Source organism: Eumetopias jubatus, unplaced genomic scaffold (assembly GCF_037043125.1).
Source record: "Eumetopias jubatus isolate StellerSeaLion01/CBP00866 unplaced genomic scaffold, mEumJub1_p1.0 scaffold_2, whole genome shotgun sequence".
NCBI lineage: Eukaryota > Metazoa > Chordata > Mammalia > Carnivora > Otariidae > Eumetopias > Eumetopias jubatus.
In genome coordinates, this window is record NW_028274808.1 from 110,425,073 (window position 1) to 110,440,473 (window position 15,401).

At 38.0% G+C, this 15,401-nt stretch overlaps 1 protein-coding gene across 5 annotated transcripts in view; it reads right to left on the bottom strand.

Annotated features, from left to right (window-relative positions):
- Positions 1-15,401, bottom strand: part of ALPK1 (alpha kinase 1) — a 117,765-nt gene that overhangs the window by 99,046 nt on the left and 3,318 nt on the right. For 2 of the 5 annotated variants that reach the window (XM_088021070.1, XM_028121270.2), the window contains exon 2: positions 14,261-14,451. The exons of 1 other annotated variant lie outside the window; for it this stretch is intronic. The gene's annotated coding sequence lies outside the window, so the exon portion shown is untranslated. The remainder of the gene's footprint in view (positions 1-14,260; positions 14,452-15,401) is intronic. 2 more of the 5 variants (XM_028121273.2, XM_028121269.2) reach the window with 2 other exon arrangements.

Genomic DNA, 15,401 nt, shown 5'->3' on the forward strand with positions numbered 1-15,401 from the left:
CACTAGGAAGAGATGACTAGATCAGGTGATTGGAAAGTTCTCGTTGATCATGTAAGTAGACATTTCAGAAGAGGGCAGACCAGAAGAAATGGATGGACAAGTGTTAAACAAGGAAGTGAAAGGCATAAATACAGCCTACTACTTTGAGAAGCACTGCTGTTAAGGGAAGGAGAAAGATGGAATACAGTCTCAGGGGAAATGAACATTTCATAAGAATCATTAGATTTGAACATGTGTGTAGGCCAAGAAGATGTCAGAAGGCAAAGAAAGAAAGAAAGAAAGAAAGAAAGAAAGAAAGAAAGAAAGAAAGAAAGAAAGAAAGAAAGAAAGAAAGAAAGAAAGAAAGAAAGAAAGAAAGAAAGAAAGAAAGAAAGAAAGAAAGAAAGAAAGAAAAAGAAAAAAGAAAAAAGATGAGAGGGAATATGAATGAGAAAAATCATAAAAGAAGTTAAAAAGGGGTTGGTTTAAGAAGTCAGAAGGAGTAGGCTTAGATACAAGGTAGAACAGTGTCTCTCTGAGTTAGAAGGGAAGGAGAAAACTTGAGAGTTCACCATGGATAACCCAGTGTCCTAAGTCAAACAGATGGAGTTCCGGGAGGCAGGGTGGCAGGAGTGAGTTCAGCTTGAAAAGGGGGATCCTGAATTGAAACAGGGGCCGTAGAGAATTAGAAAGACAGTCAGTTAAGGATGAATAGAAGAATCAGTGAGGGCCCAGCCATGGTTCATCAGTAATGGATCCCATCAGAGTCAGCTGAGGGGCTGTCTCAGTCAATCCACATCTGGAAAGTGTATACAGTGGAGGGAAGGAATATAACAAAAGTCGAAGGTGACTTTAAAACTATAGATTTTTGAGCCAAGGGGTCCAGGCTCAGAGAGAGGCTGGAGAACCTACAAGTGGGCTCATAGCTTGGGCAAACTGGGAATCCGGGATGTCAGAGATGCCAATGAAGATGAATGAAAAAGAGGAGGTAGGGGATTCTATTTACACAAGTGTTTTCCAGGTTTGGGACCTGGATTTAGAGTGGATCAAGTGAGGACAAATTCTCAGTTGCAGCTGGGGCCAGCCTGACGCCTGACATGGTGTTTAATCAAGTCTGGGCAGTCAGAGAAGGTTTGTGGCATTTTATGACACTTCAATTGGCAGTGTTTTATTGTTGTATATCAACTACCCAAATACTCTTTTGCAATGTTATTTTAAATAATATGTAAATTCCCCCTTATCCATTTTATTTATTGTTAAAGGAAATACATAATATAAATAGGTATTAAGAACTTCAAACGAGTTGTTCTTAAGTCCTATTTTCAATTTTATTTAATTTCCAATTTTGAGAATGAACTAAACTAATTTACCTGGGGCCCTGTGGTAGACTACTTTCCATTTTTTTCTCAGTTGTAACTATGAATTAATGTGGGGTTTTGCTTAATGTTTATCTTCCCCACTATAATATATACTCCAATAGGGCAGGCCATGTCTCTGTTTTGTTCCCTTCTATAGCCTGGAATAATTCCTAGCGCATATGAGGTACTCAAAAAATATTTATTTTTAGTAATTGTTTATAAAAGAAGATATTTACTGAATCTGGGCAACCTCTCTTAGTTGCTTAATCCTAAGCTTTGCTTACTATATATTTGATAAATTGGAAATTTTTCTTTTTATTTCAGGAGTATCTGCAATGTTCAAAGAAAATAAAATTCCGGGGCACCTGGGTGGCTCAGTCATTACGCGTCTGCCTTCGGCTCAGGTCATGATCTCAGGGTCCTGGAATTGAGTCCTTCCTGCTCCGAGGGAAGCCTGCTTCTCCCTCTCCCATTCCCCCTGCTTGTGTTCCCTCTCTCACTGTGTCTCTGTCAAATAAATAAATAAAATCTTAAAAAAAAAGACTCCTTTTATTGTCTTTGTAAACTATTAAATTCCCTCCCTACACTCTTTAACAAGAACAACATGTTTACTTTTAATCCTTCCTCTAATCTTTTCCCTTCAGACTGATGTAAAATTTTCAGAATACATCTGTAAATGGTCATCAATCTTAAAAGAAATTCCCACAAATTTACTACTCTATTGCATTATAAGGACATCATTTGATGTTCTGAAAATTCTGTGACAATGTTTACGTCATAGTCTCTAGCTCAGAAAGTGAATCAATTAATTAAGATGTCAGCCTCAACAGATGTTTAGGTCATTTACAGGATGGTCTTAACTGTCTCTGCAATTTAAGGGCCTGCTCGTTCTTTCTAGTGCTTCACTGCCGCCCTCTTCTGGTCACACATAACAGCACAGGCACAAGAGATTCCACTTTTAACGCGACGTATATTTTGCTTATTAATGAAAATAAATGTGGCTCTACAGAACAAAAAAGAACCAAATAAATTACAAGACTTAGTAATGACCTAAGAAAGTGTAAAACTTTTGTGAAACATTAAAATAGCGTTGCATATTATTTACCTGACCAATAATCTTTTCTGAACCCCATTTCAGAAAAAAGTCCATTAATCTTTTGAATTTCATTATAGAAAAAAAATTCACTAATCCATTTTCTCAAAATCTATGTTTCAATATAACAACGATAAAAATTTCTCTTATGCTATTTATGTAGGAAGACTTTGCTAACAGAATTAAAAGTATAAATAACATAGGCTATGTGTAAACTGCTTGGGAGGAAAAAATCTATTAAACTATTAGAGTATTTTATTTTTCAAAGACTTTTCTTTTTTTTAAAGATTTTATTTATTTATTTGACAGAGAGAGACACAGCGAGTGAGGGAACATGAGCAGGGGGAGTGGGAGAGGGAGAAGCAGGCTTCCCACTGAGTAGGGAGCCCGATGCGGGGCTCCATCCCAGGACCCTGGGATCATGACCTGAGCCGAAGGCAGATGCTTAATGACTGAGCCACCCAGGCACCCCACTATTAGAGTATTTTAGAATGACTAAATATATAAAAGGAATACTGATAATTCAAAGAGCATTCATTACCTATTTATGAAATGCTGAATGAGTCCTTCACTTGTAAACAATGCAGTGGTTCTGAACATATGTATGACCTGAAGCTTTTGTTTATGCTGTTCTCTTGACTCCTAACTTATTCTCGCTATACGTCCTACAGTCCATGAATTCTGCCATCTTCTTCTTGTAAATATGGTCCCTACTCCCTCAGTCTTTTCTGTTGTTGCCTGTACCGGGTCCTCTCCATCTTTAGTTGGCACCCTTAGACTCCAGACTGGTTTTCTTGGCCCCCGTCTCTTCCCACGTTTCCACACTCTGTACTTCACACATTGCCAGATAGCTTCTTAAAAGCAGACTTAACCTTGTCACTCCCCTGCTTAAAAATGTCTGCTGGCTTGCTGTTGCCTATCGGATGAAGTGCAAGCATCTGAACTTGGCATGGAGAGTCCAGTGTGTTGTGCTCAGCATACGTGCTGTACAGCACAGGCTCTGCCACTCTGCACTTGCTTTTAGTACACTGGAAGCCTGTCCCCCAGCACTCTGTATTTGACTCCGTGCCAGAGCTTGGCACAGGGCTCTGTCATTCATCAGTTACTTCCCTGTCTCCCGAGACACTGGCTCCCGAGGGTGGTCAGTGTCACACTCATTCTCTCTCAGATCTTTAGGGCACAACTGGAGCTAGCGGTGTGACTAGCACACAGTAGAAGCTCAGTGCAGGTTTGTGAATGGATGAATCCACGAATGCTGCCCTCCCCATTGTAGCTAATGAAATTCTCAGTGTGCAAGTCTTAAATTCTCTAAAGCCTTTGTTGACTCTTTTCCAGCACAATATCACTGTAACAGTGTTTTGCTCATGTTACATTTATCTATATGTATTGTTTCTTGTCCTAGGTCATAAGTGCCAAAAGGCAATTCGGGAGAGTGAAAAGGGCAGGAGCTTTGGAAGCAGTCAGCCCTGAGCTGTATCCCTGCCCTCCCACTCACTCTCTGTGTCACCTCCACAGGTGGTTTCAGCCTTTCTGAAATGAACATTATTTTCCCATTTCTAAATGGGGTTAACATCACTTCCCCATAAGATTAATGCAAACAGTGGGGCGCCTGGGTGGCTCACTTGGTTAAGCATCTGCCTTTGGCTCAGGTCCTGGGTTTGACCCCGGAGTCAGGCTCCTTGCTCAGCGGGGAGCCTGCTTCTCTCTCTGCTGCTCCCCCTACTTGTGTGTGCATGCTCTCTCTCTCTGACAAATAAATAAAATATTAAAAAAAAAGATTAGTGCAAACATTAAAATAGACAGTGAAAACTCATGACGCATACTAGATTTTCACTAAATTCTAGTATTTGTTCCCTTTCCCTGAGGGTGAAAATCAGATCTACTTTATATCTAGGTTTTCAGGGCTTCAAAAACTATAAAGACTCAGTAATGTTTGCTGAGTAAATAAATGAATTCCAGAATTGTAGTTGGTCAAAAATAATGTAAGAATTACAATCTTGAATCAAATTTTTCTCATTTTTATGTTTATAGTATCTAAAGTATACCCAAGTTGCATAATTTGAGGTAAAAAATTTTCTAATCTTTCAGCTGTACTTCCATTTGTACGTTTTCCTTTATGTAGTCATTGTAAAGTATGTTTATGAAGTGTTTAAATTAAAAGAAGTTATGTTTATTTATTTTTATTTATTTTTTATTTTTTTAGAGGGGGAGGGGGAGGGGCAGAGGGAGAAGGAGAGACAGAATCCTAAGCAGACTCCACACCCAGTGCAGAGCCAGACATGGGGCTTGATTTCAGAGCCCTGAGATCGATCATGACTGAGTCGACGAAATCAAGAGTCGGTCATTTAACTGACTAAGTCACCCAGGTGCCCCAAGAAGTAATGTTTATTTTTAATAAGATAAATATAATGTTAAGGAAGAAAGGCAGAATATAATGTTGTTCACAAAGTGTGATAACTGCTATGTTAAAAAAAAAGTCAATGAAGATCAATGATGTTTTTTCCAGAAATAGAAAAAAATCCATCCTAAAATTCATATGAAATCTCATAAAATGCGAACAGCCCAAGCAATCTTGAAAAAGAAGAACAAAGGTGGAGATCTTGCACTTCCTAATTCTAAAACTTTCTACAAAGGTACACTTAACAAAACAGCGTAGTACTGGCATAAAGACAGACATCCAGACCAATAAATTTCACACAGAGAGCCCAGAAATAAACCTTCACATATATGGTCAAATGATTTTTGACAAGGATGTCAAGACCATTCAATGGGGGAAAAAGACAATCTTTTCAATAAATGACATTGGAAAAACTGGATATCCATGTGCAAAAGAATAAAGTTGGACACTTACCTTATACCATAAGCAAAAAGTAACTCAAAAACATAGGGCCTAAAACTATAAAAGTCTTGGAAAAAAACAGGGGAAAATCTTCAGGATACTGAATTTTGTAGCGATTTCTTAGATATGATCTCAAAGGCACAGATAACAAACAAACAAACAAACAAACAAAAACCCAAATAAATTGGACTACATAAAATTTAAAAACTTCTGTGCATCAAAGGTCATGTTAAACAGAGTGAAAAGGAAATCCATGGAATGGAAAAAATATTTGCCAATCATATAGTTCATAAGGAGTTAATATCCAGAACATATAAAGAATTCCCACCACTCAACAATAAAAATACAAACAACATAATTTAGAAAATAGCAAAGGACTTGAATAGACATTTCTCAAAAGAAGATATACAAATGGTCAATAAGCACATGAAAAGATGCTCAACATCACTAATAATTAGGGAATGCAAATAAAAAATCACAATGAGAAACCACTTCACACCCACTAGGATGGCTACTGTGAAAAAAAAAAAAGAAAACAGAAAATTGAAAAGTATTGGCCAGGATGTGGAAAAATTGGAATCTTAGCACACTGTTGGTGAGAATATAAAATGGTACAGCTGCTATGGAACATGTGGTATTTCCTTAAAAAATTAAAAATAGAATTATCATATGATCCAGGAATCCCACTTCTGAGAAAACATCCAAAATAACGGTTAGCAGGAGCTTGCAGAGATATTTGTGGACCATGTTCATAACAGCACTATTTATAGTAGCCAAAAAGTGGAAGGAATTTAGGCGTCCATCAACAGATGAATAAACAAAATGTGGTATAAACATACAATTCAATATTATCCAGCCTTAAAAAGGGAATTTTGACAAATGCTATTTGAGGACATTGTACAAAGTGAAATAAGTCAGTCACTAAAAGACAAATACTGCAAATACTGCATGATTCTTCTTACATGAGGTACCTCGAGTTGTCAAATTCGTGGCGACAGAAAGTAGAATGGTGATTGCAAGGGGAGAGGGAAGGGAGGAATGAGAAGTTATTGTTTGATGGTACAGAGTTTCAGACTTGCAAGATGAAAAGAATGCTATGGATAGATGGGAGTGATGGAGGCACAACAGTGTGAATGTAAATTAGTACCACTTTACTGTACACTTGAAATGAGTATGATGGCAAATTTTATGTGCACCTCACCACAATGTTTAGAAATGACTGAAACATAATCAGAAAAAAATATGCAAAAATATTAAGAGTCTTGGCTTTCAGTAATACTTTTCAATTATTTTCCCCTTCCTTTCATTTCTACAATGACTATGTGTAGCTATATAATTAGGAAAAGAAATTAATTCAAAAGCTTCATGTGAAAACACCCAAAATTGGTGTTCATAGATTTTGATCTGTTTCTAATTTAGAACTTTCTAGTTTAAAAAAATATTAAACACAGAGGACTTTATTATAAGAAGAGAATCGATAGAATAAGCAACAATCTCTACCCTTTATTTCCTGCATTATGGCATACATAGGCATTGTTGCATGATTGCTACTTGAAACATCCCGGTAAGAGAACAGAGGGAACTCACGTTCCTGAGTCCCAAAGGAGAGTGGAGAAGGTACAACTGGTCATCACTGTCCATCACTTTAGAAACACATGGAAGGAAATGCCAATCAAGGAAGACCAGATCCTGTCCAAAGTGCTTAACAGGGGACAAATCTCTCCTCCCATCCCCTTAAATAGCGGTAGGTAGGGGTTTCAAATCTCTCCTTAGACGTTTTAGAAACCTTACTAGCAGAGGTCTAAATTATCAGGGGTGGTAATATCTGACAATTTTGTTATGCAGAAAATAAAGAGACTTTGCTGAAAAGTTTTTTCTGAATGATATCTTGTCTCGAAGTTCTGAACTTCCACTCAGTGACTTAAAAAAAATCTACTTACTGCTTTTGGGGATTGCCAGAGAGAGGAAATCCTCCTGGTTATTTATATAAATATTTTGCTAAAAGAGTTTGCAATAACTACTTTTTCATATGCTAGAAATAGCAATACATTACACTTCATAGTGCTTTACATTTTTAACTACCTTGAAAAATCTCTCAAGGGGCAGCTTATGCTCCTAAGCCTCAGAACCACTTGTTCCAAATGACCAGCCTCCTCATCATTGCCGTTTTTGGACCTTGCTTTTGTCTTCCTTGTTTAATCTGTATACCCCTTTCCCAATCTTTGAATCTTATGTCATTGCCCTCTGCCCCTCATTGTTAATATCAACTGCCAGCTCCTAGGACATTTTAGATCCTGCATTTAGATCGTGTTATTCTCTCTAAACAACCCCTATTCTTGGAGACTTCAATAGTTATTTAGCTATCAGGGACTCTTGGTTTCTTGAAATCCTTTCTTCTGAAGATCTTGTTCTTCACTCAACCTCAGGCATTCACTTTCAAGGTCATACTGCCTAGACTTTGTTATTAACAAAAACCACAACTCTTTCATACTCTGAAATTCATGTATCCCACTTTCTGTCCACTACCGTCCATCTTGTCCCCTTTCATTCTCCCAAATCCAACAATCCTAAAATCCCACTGGGACCTATATAATCCATTGATCCTACCACCTTTCTATGGACCCACACTCCCTTGAGGTCCTCTCTCCTCCCTTTACCCAGTTTAATTTCCATGGTCAACCACGATAATCAACACATTCATACACCTTTGACTCCCTTGTTTTCAATATGTGCATGTCAAAATCACAACTCTAGTTAAATCCAACATTTACACAGATGAACAACACTGTGGGAAAAAAATAACCATGCTCCCCCGATCTCATTTTAAATTTCTGATTCTGAAACTCAATGATGCTATTAATGCTGCCAGGCAATCACACTTTGATTATCAGGTCCATCTACCTTCCACTCTCTTAGGACCCTCTTTCAAATTTTCTCTCCCTTCCTCCTCTACCCTCATTCTCAGCAATCAGGAGAGGACTTCCACAGACTCCACTTACCTCTACCAACCTAACAGCAGCTACACCCCATATTTTGCCCTCCCATTTGCTTTCAGAGATGAGTCACCCGTTCTCTTAACCTATAGCAGTCACTCCATTCAAACAATAATTCCACCTTTCTTCCTATTCAAACTCAGTGCTGCATTTTTCTCTTCTCTTCTGAGTTTTTGCTCTCCATGGGCTCATTCTGATCAGTTTACAAACATGCCACTATTTCTCCCATCTTAGAAGAGAAGTCTCTTGACTTCACTTTCATCCATAGCTATTGCCCTTTGCAGCAAAGTTCCTTGAAAGATTTACTCCTACTCGAGCTTTCAACCTATCTCTTCCCATTCTCTCTTAAATGCACTTCAGTCAGACTTCTGCTGCATCACTCCACTGAAACTGCCCTTGTCAACGTCACTGGTGAACTCTACATTGCTACAACTAATGATCAATTCTCACTCCTCTTCCTTGTTAACCTATCAACAGCATGTGACACAGACCCTCCCTTCTCTATTGCCCATCATGATACTACACTTTCTTGGTTTTCCTACATTACTGACCTCTCTTTCTCAGCCTTTTTGGCTGGTTCATCCTCCTCCTAGACTCCTTAATGTTGAAATGTGCAAAGGCTCAGTCTCTGGCCCCCTTCCCTTCCCCATTTAAATCCACTCCTTGGTGATCTCATTCAGTTCATAGTTGTAAATATCATGTATTGGCTGATAACCATCAACTTTGTATCTCCAGTCCAAACTTCTCTCTTGAAATTTTCAGATGCATATTTTCAGCTGTTTATTGGATATCTGTACTTGTATATCCAGTAAGCATCACATTCTCAACATGTCCACTTTGAACTCCAAATCAGTCTCAGCTAATGATTCTACCTTTCCAGGAAAGTGAAATGAAAGGCCAGCTCTTAGATGAGCTGTGCATTCAGAAAAGGCTAAATGGGAGCAGATAGGGTGATCTGAAGGAATACATTTTTTTTTCAAATTTTTATATAAATTCTAGTTAGTTAACATATAGTGTAATATTGGTTTCAGGAGCAGAATTCAATGATTCATCACTTACATACAATTCTCAGTGTTCACTGTAACAAGTGCCCTCCTTAATACACATCACTCATCTAGTCCATCCTTCCACCCATCTCCTTTCATCAACCCTCAGTTTGTTCTCTACCATTAAGAGTCTCTTATGGTTTGTTTCCCCCACCCTTTTTTTTTTTCCTGAAGGGATACATCTTTTGGAGAAAACTTGGCCAGGGGGAACTCCCTAATTCCCTCATGTTCACTCAGCCTTTCACACTTTGTGCATGTACAGCTGTGGTCTAAAAAGCTTTTCTTTGACAACTGTGATTTGGGGAATGACTGTGTTGAGATACTGTAAGACTTCTGAAATCTATATTCATAATAATTAGTGCTTTTCTTTTCTTTCACTATAACTTGCTTTTTCATACACGGTGGCTTCTGGCTTGCAAGTGAGGGTATTACCAGCCTACTGGATGTCTGCTAGTAGGCTCCATTAGGAAGTATTTGTCATGAAAACCTTGAAGATTGTATCATAGTGGTCTCTGATGTATTTTTAACCATCTGAGCCACCCAGACACCCCCTCTGAAGTATTTTTAAAGATCTAGATTTTTGAAATATTTCATTATAATGAGCACAAAATGGTGTTATTTAAAAATTTGGAGAAAAAACATGGTAAAAAAGAAAATAAGAATTACCTGAAGGCCCACTAAGAAATAAGCACTATAAACATTTTGATATCATTGTTTCTCTGCAAAGTTAAATGTTTATATAAGTTTTTATTATATACATATATTTATAATAAAGTTTTTTAAAGTGTAAGCTTTCAAAATTTAACTAAGTATTCCTTGATGATTATTGAGCAGTTTGATTTTTGCCTCTCAATTGAGGTGCCTAGGTGTAGTCTGAAGTGATTTAACAAAACATTGTGACACTGTACATATTTTAGTTGCACTTCTTTCACTCATGTCTTATGGTTAACTTAGGGATGCTTTCTGCATGTATTATCTTCTGTTTTTCTTTCAGCCTCACTTTGGAGCTAGACATTCTCATCACTCTGCCTCCCCCCCACATCTCACCTAACACAAAATGACTAATCCCAGTAGCCAAACTTCATCAGTGAGTGTTAATCTTTATCACAACTTATCCTAGGAAAAGATCTCTCTATTGTGTCTAGGATAGGCATGATGCAAATATAGCAGGATGGAAGAGATTGGAGTAGGGCCAGAACCTCCTCGAAGGGCGGACACATCTGCAGCTACTATAGACACAGATGAGGAAAATCTCATCTGGCAAGTATGTCATGTCACACAAAAGAGCGATTATTGGATTTTTTTAAACAATACCAAATTAGAAGACACATTTGGGAGGGTCCAAAACCTCTCAAATGTCTCAACCTTCTACTGTGTCTAGTTGAGTAGGTATCATTATATATGTGTGGAAAAGTGGATGCGATTCTTCAAGTGTTGAGTTCATGGATTTATTTTATTTATTTTTTATTTATTTATTCATGAGAGGCAGAGAGAGAGAGAGAGAGAGAGAGGGAGAGGGAGAAGCAGGCTCCCAAGGAGCAGGGAGCCCAATGCGGGACTCGATCCCAGGACCCTGGGATCATGGCTCGAGCCGAGGGCAGACGGTTAGCCATCTGAGCCACCTAGGCACCCGATGGATTTATTTTTTTATTTAATTCTGGGGAAAAATTATGTCCTTTGTAAGCCAGGGAACTTTAAGCTGTGGTAAGTCTCATTTAAACAAAAGAAATAGGGCAGAAAAGTAGGAATCCATTAAATTTCACTTACTTAGCAAATCCATATTGGGTATCTACAACATGTCATGGATTGGGCTAGGTAATGGGAATTCAGAGATAAAAGATATAGTCTTAGTTTAAAAAAAATGGTTACTGCAAAAAAGTTCTGGGGTAGAAGAATGCTCTGGGTCCTGGGAAATATCTAATCCAACAGGACAAAGGCTAGAGGCTAAGGAGATCAGGACATGCTGTGAGAGCTTGAGGGCCTGAACCAAGAATAGGTAGATATGGGTAGTTTCCAAAGATATTTAAGAAATGGAATCAATTTCACTTCAAAATTGATTAGATATTGTTGGTAAAGAAATAAGGGGTCTAGAAGAGCCCAGATGTTTAGCTTGAGCAAATACATGGCTTTTAGTGCCAGATATCAATATAAAAAATACTGATGGAGGTGGTAAATGAGCCCAGGGTTGAAAATTTTCGATGTGAAATGCCTGTGGGATGCAGAATAGAGATATTTAGTAATAGAGGTTTACACTTGGATGTAAGATTCCAGAACTCTGGAAGAAGAACTACAGGGCCTTTGTATAAACCGGTATAAGTGCAGCAACAGGCATTCATCCGATGCGAACACGCAGCAGAAGAGAGAGGAGGCAGAGAGCACAATGTAGTATCTGATGTGGACAGAGAAAGAGAATATAAAAGTGAAGTGCAGCCAGAGAAGTAGGAGAAAAGTCAGAAATGCACAGTGATATGGAAACCAAAAAAGAAAATTTGCAGAAGTCAACAGTGTCAAAATTGCAAAGAGAGAGAAAAATGAAGTCTAAAAGTGACCTTTGGATCTGAATAAAGTAATGAGAGGTCATTTTATTGAGTGGAAATATATTTAAAGAATATGTCTCAAGAAGTCCCAAAGGAGAGCTACAAAGATGAATGCTTTGCTACATTGACATTAAGAGGCTGGAGCCTGCAGCCTGAAATTAACTGGGTAGGGGTGTTTCTGTCTGCTTCTCAGCTGCCTGGCAAGCTGTGCCTTTAGAAGCTCCACCTAGTTCCTGGTGTCCTCCTACCCGTTTCTCTTGCCCACTGGGGAAGAGGGGAGGTATGGGGTGGCAGGGAATCTGGGCTCAAAGGGATTCAAATGTTTCTTATTAAAGAACCAGCAACTTTTAGAGATGTGAATCAGACCTGATTGAGTAATATCTCAGAAGAGATGCTATTCACTCACATTTTATTATCCCTCACAATAACTCAGGGCAGGATTTAGGGAAGCAAATTTCTGGGTAGGAATATGGTTATCTTGGAAAATGATGACCGGCAGCATCCAAACTAAAATCAGAGATTAAGTCATTTTGAAGAAGTGGTCAAATAAAAGGACATGTGATGAGGAGCTAAGCATTTTTTTTATAAAAAAGAAAAACACTTATGGACGGACAAGACTTTTGTTGAAAATTTTGCATATTTTTCAGTGGTTACAGTGCACTCATGGGGAATGTATCACAGTAACTAGATGTGCTAAGGTTAAGATTCTAAGCAAAGTTTTCGGGCAAGCCGATGACACAATATACTTTGAGGTGCAATAGGAGTATATGCAAAGAATGGCAAAAATGAATGTTAAGTACAACACGTATAGACATAAATGTATGAATCCAGGTTATGGGAATTCAAAAGAATGAGATAATTAGGAAACTATTAGCATATATATCATGTAAAGTTCCCATTCCTCTTCCCCTCCTTTTTTCCTTTCTTCAAAACAAGAGTAAGTTGACTGCAGTAAAAACCATGATTGAGACTGAAGCAATCAATGCAAGAAAAGTCAACTGAGCGTAAGTGTTTCAATTGGTATTTCTGTCTATGTTCTCTGACTCTGCTATGCCCATTCACTCTAGCACTGAGACTCAATCCTCTCGTTTTCAAATACCTAGTTATTTGTATGCCAAATAAAGAAAAGGTAAGATTTATCTTCCAAAGACTCTACAGTTGTATTTACTAGACAGCAGCATAGTTTTATTTAACACATTCTATTAGTTTTGTCAAGAAGTAATATAAGTATGTTATATAGTAATATAAAAAGTCAATATAAAAATACATTACCTATACAGACAAAGAGAAAAGGAAAAGGAACAATTAATCTATCACTGTAAGACAACAACCACTTTTAGAATATTTGTGAATTTATATCTTTCTATATCTATATTTTATATATGTATTGCATAGTTGTAAGTATAATAGTTAATTGACCCTGACTCTGTTTTTCACTCAGCATTTTCTATGCTGGTACTATTCTCCATCTTGTCTTACAGATATACAGTAGGCCCTCCCCCCTAATCCTTGGGTGATACATTCCAAGACCATGGATGCCTGAAGCCATATTGAACCCTATATATACCATATTTTTTCCTATATATACATACATAAAGTTTAATTTATAAATTAGGCACAGGAAGAGATTAGCAACAATAATAATAAAATAAAATAAAAGTTATAACAATATACTGTAATCAAACATATGTGAATGTGGTATCTCTCTCTCAAAATAACATATTGTATAGGCATACCTTTTTTTTTTGAGAGCGAGAGAGAGAGAAATAGTGACAGAGATAGTGAGAGAGAGAGAGAAAGAGAGCACGAGTCAAAGGAATGGGAGAAGCAGGCTCCCCGCTGAGCAGGGAGTCCAACTTGGGGCTCCATCCCAGGACCCTGGGATTATGACCTGAGCCGAAGGCAGACGCTTAACGACTGAGCCACCCAGGTGCCCATGTACAGGCATACTTTGAAGATATTTCAGGTTCAGTTCTAGACTACCATAAAAAAGTGAATATTGCAATAAAGCGAGTCAAATGAACTTTTTGGTTTCCAAGTGCATATAAAATTATGTTTACACTATGCTTTAGTCTATTAAGTGCAGAATAGCATTATGTCTAAAAAATGTACATACCTTAATGAAAAAATACTTTATTGCTAGAAAATGCTAATCATCATCTGAGCTTTCAATAAGTTGAAATCACTCATGACAGATCACCATAGCAAACATAACAATGACAAAGTTTGAAACATTGAGGAATTACCAAAATGTAACACTGAGACACGAAGTGAGCGACTGTTGTTGGGAAAACAGCGTGGACAAACTGGCTCCATGCAGGGTTGCCGCAAACCTTCAGTTCGTAAAAACCTCAGTATCCATAAAGTGCAATAACGCAATCACAATAAAATGAGATATGCCTGTGCTGTACTCACTGTGTGGTGATGTGAGCCTGTGCTGTACTCCTCACCGTGTGGTGATGTGAGCCTGTGCTGTACTCACCATGTGGTGATGTGAGCCGATAAAATGCCTATGTGAGGAGATGAAGTCAGGTGAATGATGCAGGCATGTGACAAAATGTCAGAAAGAAGATCATCTGCTTCTGGTGGTGGCTGACTGCAGATAACTGAAACCGTGGAAAGCACAACCATGGATAAAAGAGGGACTACTGTACTATAATTTGCTTAACCTTTCCCTTTTGTTAGAATGCTTACAATTCGTTGTTATCATAAATACCTTTATGATAAACATCTTTGTGAATTTTCTCCATATTAAGAATTATATCCTCCCTAGAATGGAGTTCCTAAAATAAATTACAATATGATTATTTTTTAAGGGCCACTGGCACACTTCATGATACATTAATGACTCAGATGATGCTTATGGTCCCCTCGTCCTCTCCTACCCTTTAGCCCACACCACCCCTCTTTGCCCTTCAAAGATATCAGTGTCTGGGTAAAACAGGCAGAAGAGAACTACAGTGCTTACTCTGGGATGATTCATCCTCTCTATGATTTTTTTCTTTAGATTTATTTATTTTAGAGAGAGAGACAGAGAGAGAGCTGGGGAAGGGGCAGAGGGAGAGGGAGAGCATCCTAAGCAGGCTCCACACTGAGTGCAGAGCCTGCTGTGGGCCTATCCCATGACCCTGAGATCAAGACCTGAGCTGAAATCAAGAGTTGGTTGCCCAACTGACTGAGCCACCCAGGAGCCCCTATCCTCTCTCTGATTCTTATTTCAAAAAATATTGGTTACCTTCTACATCCCTTCAATTTTATGGCAATTCATGAGGACTGAAGATATGATAAAATGATAAAGCATTTTTATCAACTATTTTGTGTATCTATAATTAAGAAATTTAACAGATTGTATTATTAATTGAGCTGTGTAACCAAGGACCAGTGAGGTTCAAATTTCTGCAGTGGTTCAGAAAATATCCACTTACCAAACACAGTAGTTCAATATTTCCAAAACTTTAGCTAATTACATTCCACCTTCACAATTTTTACCATATCTGCATATTACCTGTAAGAGTATTTATTTACCTGTTTCCGTAAAATCAGTAGTAAACACCTC